A 22,465-nucleotide genomic window follows, 5' to 3' on the forward strand; every position below is an offset into this window, starting at 1 on the left:
AGAAAAAAAGGTACAGTACCGTTGGGTACCGGTATCGATTCCTTAAAAAATATATATATATAATCGCAAATGTAATCGCAATCACAATATCTGTCAGAAAAATCGCAATTAGATTATTTCCCAAAATCGTCCAGCCCTAGCGCACACGCACACTCCCACGCGTATTCCGATCCGTGCAATAATATTCACTGGGGTATATATTGTCATTTGTCATCACCAATTCATTGTCCTGTGGGATTATGCCCCCCCCCCCCGCGGCAAAATTAATTATTCTTCCTCTCTATTTCTCTATCTCTCTCTCTGTCTGCCAATGCAGACTGTGGCGGACTGTCATACAGCGCATTGTGAGTATGGGCGGAGCCCAGCCAAAAACAGCTTGGAATCTTGAAGTGCAGAAAGTGGTGCTGTACAGTACTTGATTAGAAATACAAATAAAAGTATTTCCAATTCTTCCCTCTCCTGTCTTGAACGTTGCTAGACTATGCCTCCCACTGGTCGGCTGTAGTGAGGATAGAAGCCTTGCATCACGTGTCCCCTCCGGTACACAAGGAGGCAGCCTGTCGCATCTTTTCACCGCAGCAGCTCGAACTCAGTGGCGAAAAGTAACGCGTGGGAGGCTCACGCTGCCCCCGATACTTCCTGTTTCCGCCGGCGTCACCCAACCGACCTGTAGGAGTCGCTGTCCACAACGTCCAATCCCCACCCACCGGCTTTCCCACCCTCTAACACTGCCAATTGGGTTAGTATGACGGCCGGCCAAGCCGGTAGCAACACCGAGAGCTGGGCTCGATACCAGCATCTCCTGCGTTAGTGGCGAGCGCCTTGCCCACTGTGCCACTCAGCCGCCCCAAAACAATGCATTTAAAAAAAAAAATATGTACAGATGTGTTCCATAGACTCACAGGAATTGTGTAAAATTGCCCAAATAGTGAAAGAAATAGTAAAATAGTTCCCCTTTAAATATATCTGCTAGAGGTGCAGCATTTTGGGAATCTAACGTTTCAATTCGATTCAGATTTTTTTAAATTAAATTAAAGATCTATTCAATACATGCATATATTTGAATCTAGATTGCTGTTCTGGGTTACTTTTCTCATTTGACTTAGTCAGTGTAATAGATCTCAAACACAACCAAAAAAAATTTATATATACTTTTGAAATTTGTGAATCCATTTGTTTTTATTTGATCGATTCATATGTGAATGGAATGGAATTCACATGACTGAACACACCACTCCAAGGATGTAATGGAAGGAAGTGAAATGTAAATGTAAGATGAGTGTCACTAGATGTGTTCCTTCCTAGAGTGGAATACTATGAAACCAGTGTTTGAGCAGCCCAAATAATGTCACTTGACACAGATGTAGGATAATTGACTGCAGAAGTAATATTCCACTAGTCGCAACCCTTGGTTGAAAACACCTTCAATTTGACATTTTGCAAATATGGCTCAGAGATAGGGTGACCAGATGTCACACGTTGACAGTCAAGATTTAAAGGGGCAGATCCTCTTTAAAAAAATATATAATAAAAATTAAAAAAAACATTTACCCCATTACCTGGAGTGCTATCTATCCATCCAGATATTTCTGGTGTGATTCGACCTAGTTTTGGAGATATCTGCTGTGCAAATGTCTACCGTCACTCCGATACAATAGAGTTTGTGGGAAAAATACATTTGAAAAACTCAGCAATGTCTCTTTCCAGAAATCATGACCTGGTTACTCAAGATATGCCACAGAACTTGTTGTGAGTGGTTTAATGAATTAACTATTTTCTACCGAACTGCACCCCAATTCACTTGCCCTAGTCCCTAAATCGAACACGCCTACACTTTGCTCAGTGTCAGTTCAGTTGTACCTGTGTGTGTAACACTATGAGATTCCAGACTCGGATTGAAATGTAATTTCAATGTAGTTCATTCATTCAAACCTTTATTTATTCTCAAAGGACAATTAAGGTCACCCTAATTTTCAATGTCGTCAAGACTTAAATACATTTCAATGCATACATTTCTTACAATATAATAATAAATATGAATAACTATATATATATAGCACCTTTCACACATGGACCAGAGCCCAAAGTGCCTCACAGCAAATAGTATAAAATGAACATAGGCATAAAATCAGCATACAGTTGACAGAATAAAAACAATGCATAGATTGCAGACATAAGAATAGGTATAAAAGACAATAAAAGTAGTTCAACATGAATGTGCAGATATAAGAATATGCATAAAATAAGTACAATAAGTACAGTGTTGCTCGAAGGCATGTGAACCCCCCCGGAACAGCCAGTCCCCCAAACACCCCACATATCAATCCCCACCATATCCCCATCCAAGACACACCCCCTGATGAAGCATGTCATGACCGAAGGAAAACACAAACAGCCTGCGTGCCACTCACACCGTCATGCACGGCGACGGGAATGCCACGCCTGTGGTGATTTTTTATTTTTTTTTACGTATTTTGACGAACATTATCTTTTTTTTTACTGTAGTTAAAATAAAATGTACTTACTTTTCATACATTTGGCGTAGGTTGATGTAGCCAAGGATTCCACTTTGCTCATCTTTTCAACTTTAGCCATCATCACTATCATCATTGCAGGTACATTACGTTTTTTTCTTGGGGCAGCCCTCGACCCATTGTTGGGTCCCTGAATTGGCCCTCAGTCATTAAAACGTTGAGAACCCCTGCCTTAGAACAGGCAGTTACAAAAAAAAATAGACTATCTTTATTAAATATTATCTTTAAAACTTGTATATTGGGCTCAGTCAGAAGGTCCCAATTGATTGCTGCACTAGGCAAAAAGCATGGAATCCCTATCTTGTGTACCAGGTGCACACCACTACAAAGAGGCTACCTGTATAGTTCAACACAGCTCATGTTTTGTTTGCCACTGCCTCCAGAAAGGTCTGCACACAACATCAGTGTCATGAGCCTCCAGAAAGGTCTGCACACAACAGTCTCTGTGTTATGAGCCTTCAGAAAGGTCTGCACACAACATCAGTGTTATGAGCCTCCAGAATTGATTGATTGATTGATTGAAAAGTTTATTAACAGATTGCAGAATGGGTACAGTAAAGTACAGCTCAATACATACAATTGTTAAGGGGATGCAGACCAGAGAAAGACTTTCGTCTTGTTTACATCAGGGTCCCCCATTTTTTTTCAACTCATCATAACATATATGACACACAACATACAGATAGACAGTACTGCTACATCTATACATTTATGACATACCAGATTTGCAAATACAGTACTGTTTGTGATACAAAAAGTGTCCAGAAGAGAGTGTATATACATTTGACGTAGAAACTACATTGGAGGAGGTTGGGTAGGTGGGGTTGGGTGGGGGACTCTACATTGGAGGTGGGGTGGGGTGGGTGGGGGACACTGTACATTGTACATTGGAATATTGACAAAGCCATACTTGGTCATTTACTATACAACTGGGTTAGGCCATTTGTAGGGGCCAGTTTCGAATTGCAGTCTCCCGTAGGTGTTCTTTGAAAGTGGGTAGTGATTCACATTCCTTTACAGCTTTGGGTAGGGCGTTCCACATTGATGTGGCATAATTGCGAAACGTGTTTAGTCCCTTGTTTGAGCCGAATCTGGGTTTGACATGATTTGTGGAGCTCCCTCTGGTGTTGTGATCGTGGTATTCACTGACCTTTGGGAAGTATTTTGACATGTACATGGGTACCTTGGTCGTGTAGTGTATCTTGTAGACCAGGCCCATTGCAAGTTTCTGTACTCTGTCGTCTACTCTAAGCCATCCTAGGTTGTCAAAGTGGGCAGGGGTGAGGTGGGTTCTAGGAGTCAGGTCAAGCAGTAGTCTGACTAGTTTGTTTTGAGATGTTTGTAATTTGGTTTTTAGTGCCTTTGAGGTGCTTTGGTACCATGAGGTGCAAGCATAGTCCTAGTACCCTTGAATGAGTGGTGCTCCTGCCAGAGTCTTCAGGGTATTCTTGTTTACCAGAGAGGAGATCCGGTACAAGAATCGAGTTTGTTGGTTGACTTTTTTTATTACATTGGATGCCATTTTGTCACAGGAAAGATTAGCCCACGTAGGTAATTTCATCTTTCCTTGTGACAATATTGTCACCCACTGTAACTGAGAAGCCGTCGGTCTTGCTGAGTTTGTTATTTGAACCGAAGAGAATGGACTCTGTTTTGCCCATGTGTAATGATAGTTTGTTATCGGCGAGCCATATGCAGATTTTGCCTAGTTCCGAGCTGAGGGTTTTTTCAACCTGTAACTTGTTCTTGTCAGAGACCAGCAGGGCTGAGTCGTCCGCAAACAGGAACAGGTTGCAGTCACAAGCTGACGACATGTCATTTGCATAAATTAGGAACAGTAGCGGTCCTAGTATGCTTCCTTGTGGAACACCACAGCTCACTGGGAGGGGGGGGGGGGGGGGGTACCGTTTACCTCCACCATCTGTTCTCTCCCCTCCAGGTAGGATTGTATCCAGCTCACTGATAGACTATCAAAACCAATTGCTTTTAGCTTGTCAATCAGAATGGTGTGATTGACAGTGTCGAAGGCCATTTGTAGGTCCAGCATGACCATGCCGCAGTATTTGCCCCGCGTCCACCTCTTGTTTGATGTGGTCGTTCAAATAGAGAAGGCATGTGTCAGTGGAGTGGGATGTTCTGTAGCCAGATTGGAATTCGTAGATTCGATTTTTTTCCGCGAGGTACTTTTCGACCTGTTCGTATACTATTTTTTCCATGACTTTCGAGATGGATGTAAGGATAGAAACAGGGCGGTAGTTGCCTGGGTCTAATTTGCTGCCCTTTTTGTGCAGGGGTGTTACTCTCGCAATTTTGAAGTCCTTGGGGACGTGTCCCTGTTTTATGGAGAGGTTTATTATGTGTGTGATGACTGGGGTGATGGTGGCTGCTGAGTCTCTGAGGAATTTGGAGGGGATGTTGTCATGGCCAGTGGCCTTGTTTGGTTGGAGGGTGCTCAGTTTTTTGAGTACCTCATCTGTAGTTACCATTTCCAGTTTGAAGTCATCTTTGTGGACCCCTAGGTTCTTGTAGTATGCTACTATGTGTTCTACCCCATAATGCCCTGAGTGGGAGGGTAGTTTGTTTACCAGTGTTGTGGCTATGTGTAACTGAGGGGTACAATTCCCTGACTGTATTGATAAGTATGGTATCATTAAACCACTACCGCTTTATGTACTTTAACTACTGGCCATACAGTACACGATATCTAAATATGATGAACACTTTCCACAATGAAATCGGTTCCAGTCAAAGGTAATAATCAAATATTTAATGGAGCAAAAGGTACATAGAATATTTATCTTACATTTATCATTTGAATGCACTTGTAAGGCAAATGAGTACTCGTAGGCAAATCAACACTGAATGTCCAATCTCTGGTTACGCAGGAAGCAAGTATACAACCTGGCTCTTAGGGAATTACATCTATGGTACACGTAATGATATAGCGGGATATTCTGGAGGGGGTCCTCCCGGTTGTAAGCCGGTAGGGGGGGTAGGAGAGCCGTCGGTAGTAGACCGTCTGGTCAACGATATCTAGGGAGACTTCAAGTACAGAAGTCTTGATCCGCAGATGAATACACCTTGGTTCTCTTGTAGGCTGTAGCTCCACAATGAAGAAGAAGCTAGGCGACCTCAGTCTCTCTGAGCGCCGACTCAACTTGACTCCTCTCGGGGGTAAATCCAACACTCACAGGCGTCGGCGATTATCCGCTCCACAAATCACAGTACCAAAGCAAATATATATTCCAGCCGCATAGGGCTCAGCAGTCGTCGGGTAGGTAATCCAGTGTACATGTCCCTCGGTCCTCGCCTAGATCTCCTCGGATGAAAGCGCCATGTGGTCGGCCCAACCTGGATAAGACTCTAGATAACACGAGGAAGCGTTGGAGATGCTGGTCACTTTAGAACTCTAACCGCACGATGCACCATACACGATAGACTATTATTAACTTAATAGAAATACGTCGCACTCGACGGTACAGTGCCAAACTCTGACAATTCAGTTATTAATTCGCACGAGGTCTCAATGCTATTCTAAGGCCAAACAGGCCATACTTCACCGCACGTCGTATCGTGGGTGAGGCTTCACGTTCTGTTACTAAGTTGGGAAGAAGGGTAAGGGACTTCTACATTTACTTGCGCCATATTTATATGCACGGTGAACAAATAGTGCCACTCTCATTTCGGTAGCCGTATCCCTGAGCGGAGCCGGGGCTAGTACGGACATGTCTCGTCGGTACCTTTGAACTTGACGCCAGGGGCTGGTCCCCTGGCGCCTGGTCCTTTGTCCAATAAGAGAATGAACTATTATGGGCTATAGTAGGCTAAAGGGATATTCCGTGTATATGTACAAGGAATATACAAGGGATATCAAACGATATACAAATACTATTCAATATATATCCATAAATAAATATATATATTCGGTTTAATCTGATCCTTCGTAACAGCCGCCCCCTAATTAGTCCCACCTAATTAGCTAAGCAGAGACAGATTAACCGCACTGTCCACTACTCAATGTCCGCTGTGAGGGTCAGTCAGTTCACAAAGTCATGGGGTCATGGTCGTCATCGATAGTATCGGGGAGCCTTGGCAGTTCTATTAGCCTCGCCACGGGTCGGGTGTAGGTCCGCCCTTGGACGAGCACTTCAGCTGCTCGGACCTTTCCATCGGCACCGGTGATCACTTTGCTTACGCGGCCAGCCGGCCACATAGCTCGGGGTAGTGACTGGTCGATAATCATGACGACTGTTCCTTCTGTCAAATTGTCTCTCTCTTTCACCCATTTCTGGCGGGTCTGTAGAGACGGTAGGTAGTGGAGTAGGAAGCTGTTCCAAGACTTGTCAGCCAATACTTGACTGTACCTCCACATTCTTCGGCCGTTCGCTTCTTCAGGCCTGTACATTGTCTGGGGTAGCGCGGGGTCCAGCCGCCCCATCAAGAGTGTGTTGGGGGTGACTGGGTCGACATCTGCTACATCACTTGAGACGTAACCGAGGGGCTTTGAGTTCAATACTCCCTCAATCTCCGTGAGGACTGTCATTAAGACTTCTTCCGCCACGGTCTGGGCCCCAAGCACGGCGTACAGGGCTGTCTTTATGGAACGTACTTCTCGTTCCCAAGTTCCACCGAAGTGAGGTGCGTTCGGGGGATTAAACTGGAAGTCAATCTGGGATGGAGCGAGGTGGGTCTTAAGTTCTGGGCCCATAGCTTGGAAGCTCTCTCTCAGCTCTCTTTCTCCGCCTTTGAAGTTTGTCCCGTGATCAGACAATAATGTAGACGGTTTTCCTTTCCGTGATGTGAATCTTCGGAAGGCCATAAGGAATGAGTCTGTGCTCATGGTTGGAAGGAGTTCGATATGTATCGCTCTGGTGGTCATGCATTTGAATACAATACCCCACCGCTTCTCGGTTCCTCTTCCTTTCTTTATATACAGCGGGCCGAAACAGTCCATACCGGTGGAGTGAAAAGGCTTGTCGCCGAGTCGGAGGCGACAGGGAGGTAGGTCAGCCATCCGGGGTATACTGGGCTGGGCTCGCCACTTACGACAGTCTAGACAGGTTCGCTGGAAGCGCCGCACTGCTTCTCTCCCTTGCAGTATCCAATAACGACGTCTGATCTCCGCGAAGACTCTCTCTGCCCCTGCGTGGTGCACATCCTCGTCGTATTTCTTTATGATCAGCTCTGTGACCTTGTGTCGGCTGTTCAAGACTATCGGGTACTTGACGTCATCCGGTAAGTCTGGGGCTCTCCGCAGACGACCACCCACTCTGATGAGACTATGGGCGTCGCTCTCGGGGGCTAGGTGTAGCAGTCTGCTGTCTGATGGGACGGGCTTTGCTCCCTGTAGACAGTCTAGCTCATCGGGGAACGAGTCTCTCTGGGCTCGTTGTAGTAGAAGAAGTTCTGCTTCTTCGTAGTCAGCTGCTGAAATGTCAGTCGTGGGCTGAACCTCTGGGTGGTGCCACAGAAATGTCTTTAGCTGCGCACTCTGTAGGGTGAGGCAATCGTCTATGTCGGGGTCTGTGGAGACGAGTGTGTTCAATCCACAGAACATAGGTTTCTTGTTTTCGGCCTCCTCTTTACTCGCCTCCCGTGGGGTGGGTGTAGGCCACTCTTCTTCGGGGAGCTTGAGAAACTCTGGTCCGTCACTGTAGAGGTTGTGACGGGTGAGGTCATCCAGGGACATTCCCCGGGTGATGACGTCAGCTGGGTTGTGTTTGGTGTCCACATACCTCCAGCTCGCTACTTCTGTTAACTCTTGAATCTCGGTGACTCTGACTCCCACGAAGACCTTGTATCTGCACGAATCAGACCGGATCCATGTGAGTACTGTCGTGGAGTCTGACCACAAGATTGTTCTTTGCACCGGGATGGTGAGTTCACGTTGGATTAACGTGGCGAGCTGCGCTCCTGCTAGGGCTGCGCAGAGCTCTAGACGCGGGATAGATTGTTGCTTTCGTGGGGCTATTCTTGAGCGAGCCAGGATGAAAGCAGTATGTATTTCTCCTCCCTCCTCTCGGGCATGCAAGTAGGCCACCGAACCGTAGGCTACTTCGGAGGCGTCGCTGAATACGTGCAGGTCCATCTTGCATGTCTCTGGCCTCACTGTGGGTGGGAAGTAGCTGCGGCGTATGTTAACACCTGGGAGTGAGCGGAGTTCCGTCTCCCACTCTCTCCATGTGGATGCAAGGTGTTCGGGTATGGGATCGTCCCAGCCCTGGTCCTTGTCCCATAGCGCTCTTACAATCATCTTTGCCCTGGTGGTGTAAGGTAGAATACATCCCAACGGGTCATATTGTCTGGCGAGTGTTCTGTATACACTCCGTCTGGTGGTCGGTATTGCCGTCGACCTTCCCTGCTCCTTGGTCAGGGGTTTGTGTCTATAATGGAGCGAGTCTGTTTTGAAGCGCCAGACTAGTCCTAGTGTCATTTCTTGGGCTTCTCCTGGGATGGTCGCCATCCAGGTGTCGCTGCTCGCTGCCTTGTCCTCGGGGGAGAGGCTGCGCAATACTTGCGGGTCCACTGCCTGAGATCAAAGCCGCCTTTGATCAGGGAGGCGCGGAGCTTGAGTAGAAGAGCCTCGGCTTCTTCTGGCGTCGAGACGCTTTGTAAACAGTTGTCCACGTAGAAACTATTTGTCGCACTTTGTCGGACCTCTTCATCTGCTGCTGGGTCCTCTGCGACGTGTTTTTGTAGTGCAAAACGTAGCACAGCATGGGCTGCATGTGGTTCCGAAAGGGAGGACTTCCCATTGATAGATGGCTGGGTGCTCATCTCCGATCCTCTCTCTCCATAGGAACCGCAGCAGGGGCTTGTCCTCCTCCACTAGTCTCACCTGCAGGAACATCCCTTTGATGTCGCCGCTGATAGCCACCTTGTCCTGGCGGAAGCGTAGTAGCACGCCTAGTAGAGAGGGGCCGAGTGTTGGGCCGGGCAAGAGCTCTTTATTCAGATTTTGTGATCCGATCTGGTAGCTGCAGTTAAACACAATACGATCCTTGCCGTTGTGGTGGACCTTGTGGTGCGGCACGTACCATGATTCGGTCGTCTGATCGGCCTCTTTAATGTCAATTTTCTTTATGTGTCCCGCTGTGATTAGCTTGTTAATCTCAGCGCGGTACACAGTCTCTTGAGCGGGGTCTTTGGCTAGGCGCCGCTCTGTGTTCAATAGATACCGCTCCGCCGCTTCTTTTGTGGCGTGAAAGGTGGGCATTCCCTCTCGCCTCAGGAGTGGAGTTGCGTATCTCATCACTCTGTTGACTGTGACTCTCTTTGTCCCTTGCTTGAGGAGGGCTATAGCGTAAATATCTTCCTTAGAACGAATGTCTTTCTTTTCGTTCTTAAAGGGCATTGTCTCTAGTGTCCATAGCCTCTCGACATGCTGCAGGAGAGTGGTGTCTTCTTCTGTCACTCTGGAGTGGAGGCAGCTAGTGGCTGCTGTTCGGTTAAGAGACTTGGCGAGGGGGCCTTGTAATGTCCATCCTAGGCGGGTCTCGACTGCTGCAGGACAACCTCTGGGTCCTGTATGGACCCGGTCTATCGGGACTATGAGGTCTGCATGGTCGGAGCCTATCAGCAGGGTCGGGGTGGCACCGTCTATGAGCGGGATAGGTAGTTGACGCAGGTGCACATAATTATCCATCAGCTTGGCGATGGGGTAGGTGTACTGCGATAGTCCTATTTCTTGGCTGGTGAAAGCATTAGTAATCCTATACCGTCTCTCTGGCTGCCCGCTTGCTGCGATAGTGAAGGAGACATTCTCGCCCTTTATCGTCTTTAGATCTCTTCTTATTGTCCGAATCGTCATCTGGTTTTCGCTCCCCCGCAGCCCCAGCTGGGCCGCAGCGGACGCGAGGAGGAGGGTCTTCTCTGACCCGTCATCAAGGACGGCGTAAGTGTCCATGACCTTATCTTGGTAACTCAGTGTTACGCGGACCACCTTTAAGAGCACCTGGGCGCCCCCGCTGCTAGCGGGGTCAATGTACATAACACTTGCCTTTGTGCTGCTGGATGGTGCAGGCTTTCTTCTGTTACTGTCGTGTAGGACATCTAGGTGGGCTCCGTCACACCGACTACACCTCTTCTTTAGGCGGCACTCGGCTGCCATGTGACTGCGCGCACATCGGTAACAGCGCCTGTTGGACTTTATCCAGTGACTCACTTCTTCAGCGGTCATCTTCTTGAACAGGTCACATTGTGACAACCAGTGTTCCTTTTCGCAGTACGGGCACACCATCTTCCACTTCTCTTTCATCGAGGGGGTACTGTGGTTCTTGCTGCTCGGTACTGATTCTGATTGGTGCATGACAGTCACCAATCTTCGGCCATCGTTTGCTCTCCTAGGTCCCTCTCTGGAGCTTGGTGTGCTCCGCACGAACGTATCCAACCGTAGGCTGCTGACTTCTCTCGCCAGGAAGTCGGCTAGGTCTAGGAGGGATGGCTCGGGACCGTTAGGATCACGGTGGTCTCTTTGCCGCCTGAAGCGCTCCTGTCGGGCGGGCGGCAGCTTCTCTAAAATCCTCTCGACATTCGAGTTTGCGTATAGTTCGTGCATACCCTTTTCTCGTTGCGCCCCCAGCATCCCTACCAGGGATTGTACTTTGATAGACAGGTCGTCTAGTGAGCGATTGTCTGTTGCTGGGGGTAGGCGGTCAATATGCCTTATCTCTTGTATTACGTAATCCCATATACGTCCATATCTTTGGTCTAGTGCTGCTAGAGCCGCGGTGTATGGGGTCGTAGAGGTGGCATAAGCTAGCGCTATGTTGTGCGCTCTGGGCACTTTCAGGTGCTTCAATAGGATAGCATACTTGTGGCGTTCATCAGCTACATCCACCATCATTGTCTCTAAGCACATCCGTAGCTCCGTGTACTGTGCTCGGTTCTCATGGGTGAAGTCTGGAAACGTCGGTGTGCCAATGTATGACGCCGTGGATGGCTGGCACATCGGTGAGCGTTGGAAGAGTGGCCTCCTAGGCGAGTCTCCTCTTACGCCTCTCGGTGGGCTGGTACCTGCAGGGTACCATGGCCCGCTGGTCCAGGTGCTATTCCTCGGGACTGGTCGTGCTTCATGCTCACCCGTGAATAGAGTCGGGGGTCTGTAGCGCAGAGCCGCGGGGGTATAGCCTGGGCTGTACTGGACCTCCTGGTCCTGTGGAGTACTGTGCTGCTGTCGGGCTTGACTCTCCTCCTCTCCCTCTTCTTCCTCTGTCAGGTCATCTAGATCCTGTAGTCGTCTATTTAGCCTCTCCGCGGTGTACGCCGTTCCTTCCTTGTAGCTGGGTCTCACTGGGACCAGTCGGGGAAGGAGTTCGGAGGGGGGTATAGGCTCTCTCTGGTGGTCGGGCTCAGGGTCGCTTAATCGGTTAGGGGAGGGTGCCCTTGACCCGTGTCTTGACGAGGCCCTGGAACCCCTTGTGGAGGGAGGGGGTGTTGCCCTGGCGATCAGCTGCTCCATTAGCTGCGCTTGTAGTCTGTCGCGCTCGGCTTCGCGCTTGGTGAGAGCGATGTCGCGCTCTGCTTCTCTTTGGGCACCGGCAGCGGCACGCTGGGTGTCGGCCCGGTCTCTTGCCATATTCTCTTCCGTCTGAAGGCGTCTCATCTCCAGACGTATACGCTCTTCGTCGCTCCGTTGCTGCGCTTGAATGCGTTCTCTTTCCATGGTAGAATGTTCGCGCTCACTAAGCGTCTGTGCTTGGAGCCGATCGCGCTCTGTGGAGGCTGCTAGGCTGGCGAGGAACGCCTGTGCCAGCATCATGTCCGCCTCGCTGGGGGAAGACGCTGGTTGAGGTGATCCGCTCCTGGCAGTACTCGTTGGGGATGCGTTCTCCTGCGGGGAGTCCTGGAGCTCTATCTCCTCGGCGCTCTCCTCATCTTGTTCCGTGCAGAGTTCCATCTCTGGAGGGTTGTCTTCCTCCCGGAGCTCTCTGGGGACTACTTCTTCGGTCTTGGCGGGGGGTAAAGTCGTGTCAGTTCCCTCCTGGTCCCCACCGTGAGCTTGGTCAGTTACATTAGAACCCACTAGGGCCTCTGTGGTCGGGGTATCCTGGTTGATAGGGTCGGACATAATTTTACTTTCTACTTTTACCGCGTTTACCGTTTGTAGAAGGCTAGGTAGTATACTGGCAGCGTAATCCTCTAAGTACTGAGGTGGCTGCCGTCTACGCTGCGGGCGTTCTACTTTAGGAGGACCGTTTCGTGGAGTGTTCATCATAGGCCATTTCAATATTAATACCACTATATTAATATTACACTAATTACCCTCCGGCTCGAAGGACCAATTGTAACTGAGGGGTACAATTCCCTGACTGTATTGATAAGTATGGTATCATTAAACCACTACCGCTTTATGTACTTTAACTACTGGCCATACAGTACACGATATCTAAATATGATGAACACTTTCCACAATGAAATCGGTTCCAGTCAAAGGTAATAATCAAATATTTAATGGAGCAAAAGGTACATAGAATATTTATCTTACATTTATCATTTGAATGCACTTGTAAGGCAAATGAGTACTCGTAGGCAAATCAACACTGAATGTCCAATCTCTGGTTACGCAGGAAGCAAGTATACAACCTGGCTCTTAGGGAATTACATCTATGGTACACGTAATGATATAGCGGGATATTCTGGAGGGGGTCCTCCCGGTTGTAAGCCGGTAGGGGGGGTAGGAGAGCCGTCGGTAGTAGACCGTCTGGTCAACGATATCTAGGGAGACTTCAAGTACAGAAGACAGTGCAATAGACTCTTGATCCGCAGATGAATACACCTTGGTTCTCTTGTAGGCTGTAGCTCCACAATGAAGAAGAAGCTAGGCGACCTCAGTCTCTCTGAGCGCCGACTCAACTTGACTCCTCTCGGGGGTAAATCCAACACTCACAGGCGTCGGCGATTATCCGCTCCACAAATCACAGTACCAAAGCAAATATATATTCCAGCCGCATAGGGCTCAGCAGTCGTCGGGTAGGTAATCCAGTGTACATGTCCCTCGGTCCTCGCCTAGATCTCCTCGGATGAAAGCGCCATGTGGTCGGCCCAACCTGGATAAGACTCTAGATAACACGAGGAAGCGTTGGAGATGCTGGTCACTTTAGAACTCTAACCGCACGATGCACCATACACGATAGACTATTATTAACTTAATAGAAATACGTCGCACTCGACGGTACAGTGCCAAACTCTGACAATTCAGTTATTAATTCGCACGAGGTCTCAATGCTATTCTAAGGCCAAACAGGCCATACTTCACCGCACGTCGTATCGTGGGTGAGGCTTCACGTTCTGTTACTAAGTTGGGAAGAAGGGTAAGGGACTTCTACATTTACTTGCGCCATATTTATATGCACGGTGAACAAATAGTGCCACTCTCATTTCGGTAGCCGTATCCCTGAGCGGAGCCGGGGCTAGTACGGACATGTCTCGTCGGTACCTTTGAACTTGACGCCAGGGGCTGGTCCCCTGGCGCCTGGTCCTTTGTCCAATAAGAGAATGAACTATTATGGGCTATAGTAGGCTAAAGGGATATTCCGTGTATATGTACAAGGAATATACAAGGGATATCAAACGATATACAAATACTATTCAATATATATCCATAAATAAATATATATATTCGGTTTAATCTGATCCTTCGTAACACTATGTTTGTTAAGTAATTGGCTACATCCAGCTTGTCTGTGATGAACGTGTTGTCCGTCTTTATGTTTATGTTTGAGAACCTGGTTTTAAGTTTTTTACTGCAGCCTAGTTGATTATTGAGTAATTTCCAAAGTTCACATGGTTTATTTTTGTTTTCCTCAGTTTTGTCATTGATGAAATTTCAGAAAGGTCTGCACACAACAGTCTCTGTGTTATGAGCCTCCAGAAAGGTCTGCACACAACATCAGTGTCATGAGCCGGTGGTGTAGTGGTTAACACTGTCGCCTCACAGCAAGAAGGTCCAGGGTTCGATTCCCGCTTGGGGACCAGGTTTCCATGATGCCAGTTACCCAGGTGGGGTATCTCCCAGGCCTTTCTGTGTGGAGTTTGCATGTTCTCCCCGTGCTCGCAAGGGTCCCCCCGCCCCCCCCCGCCCCCCGATAAGATAAACCCAATGGAAAAACATGCACAACAACAAGATCGCTAACGCTGTGGCGTCCTTGACGAAGACGGACAGGAGCACTTGGATTGGTCCCCTGGTGCGGCTCACGTTGCACCTGTCTGCTCCCGGCTGCCCTTGGGGGGGAAGGATGACGGGATGGGTTAATCGCAGAGACGAATCGCATACATGCATCTGAGCAGGTCCTAAATTATTATATTAGCCTCCAGAAATGTCTACACACAACAGTCTCTGTGTTATGAGCCTCCAGAAAGGTCTGCACACAACAGTCTCTGTGTTATGAGCCTCCAGAAAGGTCTGCACACAACATCAGTGTCATGAGCCTCCAGAAAGGTCTGCACACAACAGTCTCTGTGTCATGAGCCTCCAGAAAGGTCTGCACACAACATCTGTGTCATGAGCCTCCAGAAAGGTCTGCACACAACATCTGTGTCATGAGCCCCCAGAAAGGTCTGCACACAACAGTCTCTGTGTCATGAGCCTCCAGAAAGGTCTGCACACAACATCTGTGTCATGAGCCTCCAGAAAGGTCTGCACACAACATCTGTGTCATGAGCCTCCAGAAAGGTCTACACACAACAGTCTCTGTGTCATGAGCCCCCAGAAAGGTCTACACACAACAGTCTCTGTGTTAGGAGCCTCCAGAAAGGTCTGCACACAACAGTCTCTGTGTTAGGAGCCTCCACCTCCACTCAGGTGCTACAGCAGATGCATATAAAATCACTGAAGAACCCATGGGCTCTAATCTGGAACCATTTAATTAGATTTGGTATGAAACCAATAACTTTTCTTTGAATAGTATACCAGCGAAACGTTGAGGAGTTCAAGTGGTTCTTCAAATAGTAATGGGAATTCCTTCATACACCAGTAGAGGTCGCTCATGCTATGTTTCAGTCACCACTTGATGAGACATGGCAGATGAGATGACGGGTAACTGGACTGCTGCTGCTGACCCACAGAAGACGTTGGTTTTGATGAGGGATCAAATGGGTCAATGCCAACAAGACCTTGGGCCTCAGGCAGTTTCGGAATAGAGAAACCTTTGTTGACTAAGGACACAGCCCACCGGATCTCCTCTCTGGTAAACAAGAATACCCTGAAGACTCTTAACAGGAGCACTCATTCAAGGGTACTATGACTATGCTTGCACCTCATGGTACTAAAGCACCTCAAAAGCCCTAAAAGCAAGACTACAGGGGCACCAGTGCAACGCGGACGTCCCGGGTTCGACTCCCAGCGACCTTTCCCGCATGTCTTTCCCCCATGAATTCTCCCAACCTTCCTCTCTGTCGGGCCTGTCTGAAATAAAGCAGTAAAATGAACAGATTATTAAAAACAAGACTACAAACATCTCAAAACAAACTGGTCAGACTACTGCTTGACCTTACTCCTAGAACCCACCTCACCCCTGCCCACTTTGACAACCTATAGGATGGCTTAGAGTAGACGACAGAGTACAGCAACTTGCAATGGGCTTGGTCTACAAGATACACTATACGACTAAGGTACCCATGTACAAGTTAGATTAAGACACAACGTGGAAATGAGCAGACGCACTGATCAGAGACTTTTGAGATCCCTCCTCACCCTCGCTGGGTGGGGGAAGGGAATATGCCACATCATGTTGGAGTATTCCTGCAACACACACACAAAATTTATGAAAAGTGAGTCAACAATGAAAGATTTCGTTTTTTCCTTTGGTTGGTATTATGCCTAAGCAGTACACTGTAAAAAATAAATGTATTCTGGAAAGAGGTGACCCAGCAATTATCAAATCTCTTAACCTGGAATATACCTGTACACCCCTCTGTATTACTGCTGAATGATGTTTTTGAGTGTGCAGTACATCCACAGCTAAAGAGATTGGTTTTATCGGGTATCACAGTGGCTAAAAAGCTGATAGCATCACGATGGTTCCAACCGGAGAAAATGTGCCGAAAGGTCTGGATTATTACATATCTCGATGTGATCTATCAAGAAATATCTACAGCAAGAATTTTGGGTCTCAATAAATCCAAAATGACATTGTGGTTAGAAGTGGTGGAGAAAATAAAAGCTAGCATATAATGGTAATGTCTGGTTAGGAGCGAGGGAAAGTGGATGGATTATCCAATGGGGGGTCCGGGAGGGGGGGGTACGAGCTGGAGCATATGTGTGTAGGTTTTTAGATAACACATCCTATATCCTATATAAGACAATTAACTAAAATGTGATTTCATTGGATGTGCACTATCAACTAATGCTTGTATATCTTATCGTGTGTTGTCATCATGTTTGTTTATGTGTTTGTTTAAAAAAATAATACAAAAAAAGAAAATACAAAAAAAATCACGGGAAATTCACTGTATTATTTTAGATTACTTTTGTTTTTCTACTTTAAGTGTAAATGCCATAAAAATACACTAAATTACCTTTTATCAAAATATTAACCATTAAATAAAGGTTGTAATCTGTAAATGTATTTGATTTTACTGTAATTTGACAGTAAGTATTTGGAAACCATTGATGCCAGATATTTACCGTTTTCTTGCAGATTTCTTTTTCTTACAGTGTATAGTGCTAGGAGAACGCAGGCAATAACAGCACTAACAACCAAAACAACACCGATGATGATTACACCAGTAGATTCCAGGTCATCTAAAAGGGAAAGAACAAGTTAGTGTCTAATATGTCTATCACTTAAATACTTAAGTGAAAAGAAATAAGCTTGGGGGGACTCATTATCTCTTAAAATATGTCAACATTTCTTACTGTAATTGACAGATAATTGCTTGTTTCAAGAAATTCTACTTGTTTCATTATTATTCCTTTACACAAGTAGTATTATCATAAAACAAGAATACAAAATAAATAATAGTAGAGAGGACAGATAGGGGTGAGAGAGAGAGAGAGAGAGAGAGAGAGAGAGAGAGAGAGAGAGAGAGAGAGAGAGAGAGAGAGAGAGAGAGAGAGAGAGAATATATCAGCCAGGTGCTCACTCATTATGAATTGAAAATGGGGGACCCTGGTGTAAACGAGACAAAAGTCTTTCTCTGGTCTGCATCCCCTTAACAATTGTGTGTATTGAGCCATACTGTATTGTACCCATTCTGCAATCTGTTAATACAAATTTTCATTCAATCAATCAATCTGCATGGTGATTGATTGAATGAACATTTTATTAACAGATTGCAGAATTGGTACAATACAGTACGGCTCAATACACACAATTGTTAAGGGGATGCAGACCAGAGAAAGACTTTCGTCTTGTTTACATCAGGGTCCCCCATTTTCAATTCATAATGAATTGTAAGTAAGGGTGCAACTTGCTCCGCGCAATCCATTCTTTGTGGATCTAGCCCCAAGTCTTGGTGTCTTTATTATTATTATATTTTCTTTTGCACTGCACTATTTTACTCTGTCTATTGCTTTTTATTACAGGTTCGAAACTGTCGGGTACTAAACTGTGTGCACACAGTTTATGTTGGAGAACCAGCGGTCTTCCGCTCCTCCTCACTCGAGTGAGAGCAAAGCCGATGCCGCTCGCGTGAGCATATTCTCCCCGCTGGTGATCGCAGCACGGAGGGTCGCGGACCAGCCTGGCAGCATAGCTATAAAGACTAGTGCTGTCAGGCGATTAAAAAAATTAATCTAATTAATTACAGGATTTGTAATTAATTAATCTAATTAATCGCATTTTAATCACATTACCATTTTATGCCTCATATTCTATATTCTATAATCATATTTCAAATTGCATGTGTCCAGATGGCAGAATTCAGTACTGTATCTACAAAACCTTCTGTTTAATCATCTTCCATCTATTAATTTGCTTAGATTTGTCAGGTCTGGTCAATTTGAGCATGGTGTTATTCACAGTCAAAGATAAAAAAAAATTGATATTCTCATTTGGTTCATTACAATTTACTTAAAATAAAATGTTCATTCAATCAATCACCGCGCAGATTGATTGATTGAATGAAAATGTTATTAACAGATTGCAGAATGGGTACATTTACATTTACATTTAGTCATTTAGCTGACGCTTTTATCCAAAGCGACTTACAAGTTCTGTACGACAAGCCATCAGGAAGGGCACAACTCTATCAGCTGAGCAACAATGTTCATCAAAGTGTTGAGTGCTACAGTGTAGGTTAGTTTATTAGGACAAGTGCATGACAGTACGGTTAGTTAGGGTTAGATTTTTTTTTTTTTTTTTTTTTTTTTTTTTAATTCAGATAATGGTTGAAGAAGTGCGTCTTTAGTCGACGGCGAAAGATTGGACGTGATTCGGCTGTCCTAACTGGGGTGGGTAGTTCATTCCACCATTGTGGGGCAAGGACTGAGAATAGGCGACTTCTCTTTGATGACCCTCCCGGAGCTTGGATAGGAGTAGGTCTGAGGCGGCCAGAAGATGCAGAGCGTAGGGGTCTTGAGGGTGTGTAGTTAGAGACCATTGACCGGAGGTAGGCGGGAGCGGTTCCCTTTGCCGCACGGTATGCTAGGTCGAGGGCCTTGAAGCGGATTCGTGCAGCAATGGGGAGCCAGTGCAGGTCCCTAAGAAGTGGGGTGACATGGGCCGACTTCGGTAGGTTTGAGATCAGGCGGGCCGCTGCGTTCTGAATGAGTTGAAGAGGCTTAGTGGCAGTGGCCGGGAGGCCAGCGAGCAGTGCATTGCAGTAGTCGAGGCGGGAGATGACTGTTGATTGGACGAGGAGTTGGGTGGCTTCTTTTGTCAGGAAGGGGCGTATCCTTCTGACGTTGCTCAGGAGGAATCGGCAGGTTCTGGTCGTCGCTGCGATGTGAGCAGAGAAGTTCAACTGGTCGTCGAGGACAACACCAAGGTTCTTGGCGGTCGGGGACGCAGTCACAGCTGCATTCTCGACTGTGATTGAAAGGTCGGTTAGGGGGGAGGATTTGGCCGGCAGGTGGAGCAATTCTGTTTTGCTTAGGTTCAGTTTGAGGTGGTTGGACGTCATCCAGGCTGAGATGTCGGACAGACAGGCCGAGATCCGCACAGAGACGTGGATATCTGAGGGAGGGAAGGAGAGGAAGAGTTGAGTATCGTCGGCATAACAATGGTAGGAGAAGCCATGAGACGTGATAATGTTACCCAGTGATTTAGTGTAGAGGGAGAAGAGAAGGGGTCCTAAAACCGAGCCCTGGGGGACACCCGTCCGCAGGGGGCGGGTGGCCGACAGGGTCCCTCTCCATGACACTTGGTAGGAGCGGTCATTGAGGTATGATGACAGCCATGTCAGCGCAGAGCCAGCCACTCCCATTCCTGCGAGGGCCGCAAGGAGGATCTGGTGGTTGACTGTGTCGAAGGCTGCAGATAGATCTAGGAGAATCAGGACAGAGGAGAGGCCTTTCGCTTTTGCTAAGTGAAGTGCCTCTGTGACCGCAATGAGGGCTGTCTCTGTGGAGTGACCAGTCCTGAAGCCTGACTGATTAGGGTCTAGGAGGTCATTCTGTAAGAGATAAGTAGTAAGTTGGTTGGATACAGCACGTTCAAGTGTTTTAGAAAGGAAGGAGAGAAGAGAGACAGGACGGTAGTTGCCTATGACAGTAGGGTTCAGGGTTGGTTTTTTTATGAGCGGCGTGACTCTGGCTTGTTTTAGGGAGGTGGGGACCACCCCCGAGTTGAGTGAGGAGTTGATGGTTGCAGTTAGGAATGGGAGGATGTCTGGTGCTATGGTCTGGAGGAGTGGGGAGGGTAGCTGGTCCAGCTGGCAAGTAGTCGGACGGTTCGACGTTACCAGTGTCAGGGTCTCTGCTTCTGTAATGGGAGAGAAAGATGACAGAGTGAAGGATGAGGTTCTCGATTCAGCATTTGGAATGGGTGGGGGTTGGGAGAAGGAGCTGCGGATGTTCTCCACTTTTTCCTCAAAGAAGATCGCAAAGTCTTCGGCAGAGAAAGATGAGGGAGGGGGGGGTGGGGGGGGAGTGAGGAGGGAGGACATGGTAGTATGCAGTTTGCGAAGATTCTTGGCAGAGGCCTCGATCCTATGGTGGAAGAAAGAAGCTTTGGCATTAGTGATGGTTTTGGAGAATGTTAACAAGAGGTTGTGATATGTGTCGATGTCAGCAGTGAGGCGTGACTTTCTATACTTCCTTTCAGCTGCTCTCAGGACCTGTCTTTGTTCTCTCACTGGATCTGTCAGCCATGGACTGGGTGGGGAACGGCGGGCAGGTTTCTCAACGAGGGGACAGAGCTTGTCGAAGGAGGTTGCCAGGGCTGAAAGGAGGGTGGAGGTTGCCATCTCTGTGGAGAGAGCAGAGAAGGTGTCACTCAAAGGTAGAGCGGATAGTATGTCAGAGGAGAGGGTGGAGGGGGATAGGGAGGGCAGGTTGCGTCTGAGTGAGACTGTTTGAGTTGGGGTGAAGACCTTTCGGTTAAGCATGAGAGTTAGTGAGAAGGATATGAAGGAATGGTCAGATACATGTAGGGGAGTTACCGTGGTGTTAATGATGCTGGAGTTACGGGAAAATATGAGATCCAAGGAGTTGCCTGCTTTGTGGGTGGGAGGCATGGCAGTGGGAGTCAGGTCAAACGATTGTAGGAGGGAGACTACTATGACTGACTGAGATGAGTCAGGCAGGTTGAAGTCGCCCAGTAGAAGGAGAGGGGTACCATCTTCCGGTAAGGAGCTAAGAAGCATGTCCAGCTCATCTGTGAAGTGATCGAGCGGACCTGGAGGGCGGTAGAGTGTAACAATGGTGAGATTGAAAGGATTAGAGACAGATACTGCATGATATTCGAGAGAGGAGAGTGACAGTTCTGGGAGTGGTGTTACGTTTGTAGCCCATGAAGGAGATGTCATGAGGGCAGTGCCTCCACCCCGTCTGGAAGGTCGAGGTGTGTGAGTGAAGTTATAGTTTGTAGATAATGCTGCAGGTGTTGATGAGTTATTGGGGGTTATCCAGGTCTCAGTTAGAGCCAGGAGCTGCAGATTTAGACTATGGGCGTAGGCAGTAATGAAGTCAGCTTTCTTGACTGCTGATTGACAATTCCATAAGCCTCCCCGTACTGTGACGGGTGTATTAGTGGCTGTAGGAGGGTAGGAGAGATTAGCCGGGTTACTAGCAAACTGTCGTGGATGGGTAGAGTCAGTTCTGGAGGAGCAGATTGTGGATATAGGTATGAGACACATTGTATTGTCGAGAGTGGCAGGGAGGAAGTAGAGAAATAGCAGTGTGGGAGGGAAATATAGGATTATGGTGTACTTAGCACTGGGTGGATCGGTGGATCCCTCGGCGGTGAACTCCAGGATAACTCCTCCTCTTTGTCCCTCTTCGTTTCTCGACGCTTCGCTGACGCTACACCAGCAAGCCCTAGTTTTCAGTATAAAGCAATGTTTCTCAGTGAGAGTGTCCTGTCCTTCCTTAACAGAGCCCAGTACAGAGGGTACAATACAGTACGGCTCAATACACACAATTGTTAAGGGAATGCAGACCAGAGAAAGACTTTCGTCTTGTTTACATCAGGGTCCCCCATTTTCAATTCATAATGAATTGTAAGTAAGGGTGCAACTTGCACCGTGCAATCCATTCTTTGTGGATCTAGCACACAGTATTTCTGACACTGGGAATACATTCCCTGAGATTCATAGATGTCCCTAGAATCAGATACCAAGAACATGCAAATGGACCATATTAAAAAAAAATCTGTAAATGTGTATTCTACATGCTTATGGAATGAATGAGATACAAAAAAAATATTATTATAAAAAAAAAAATATATATATTGTAATTAATTTTGAGTACATTTTCATAACGCGATTATTTGCTGTGTAATTAATTAATCTAATTAACGCGATAAACTGACAGCCCTAATAAAGACATA

This window comes from Notolepis coatsorum (assembly GCF_963971535.1).
Source record: "Notolepis coatsorum genome assembly, chromosome: 12".
Taxonomy (NCBI): Eukaryota; Metazoa; Chordata; class Actinopteri; order Aulopiformes; family Paralepididae; genus Notolepis; species Notolepis coatsorum.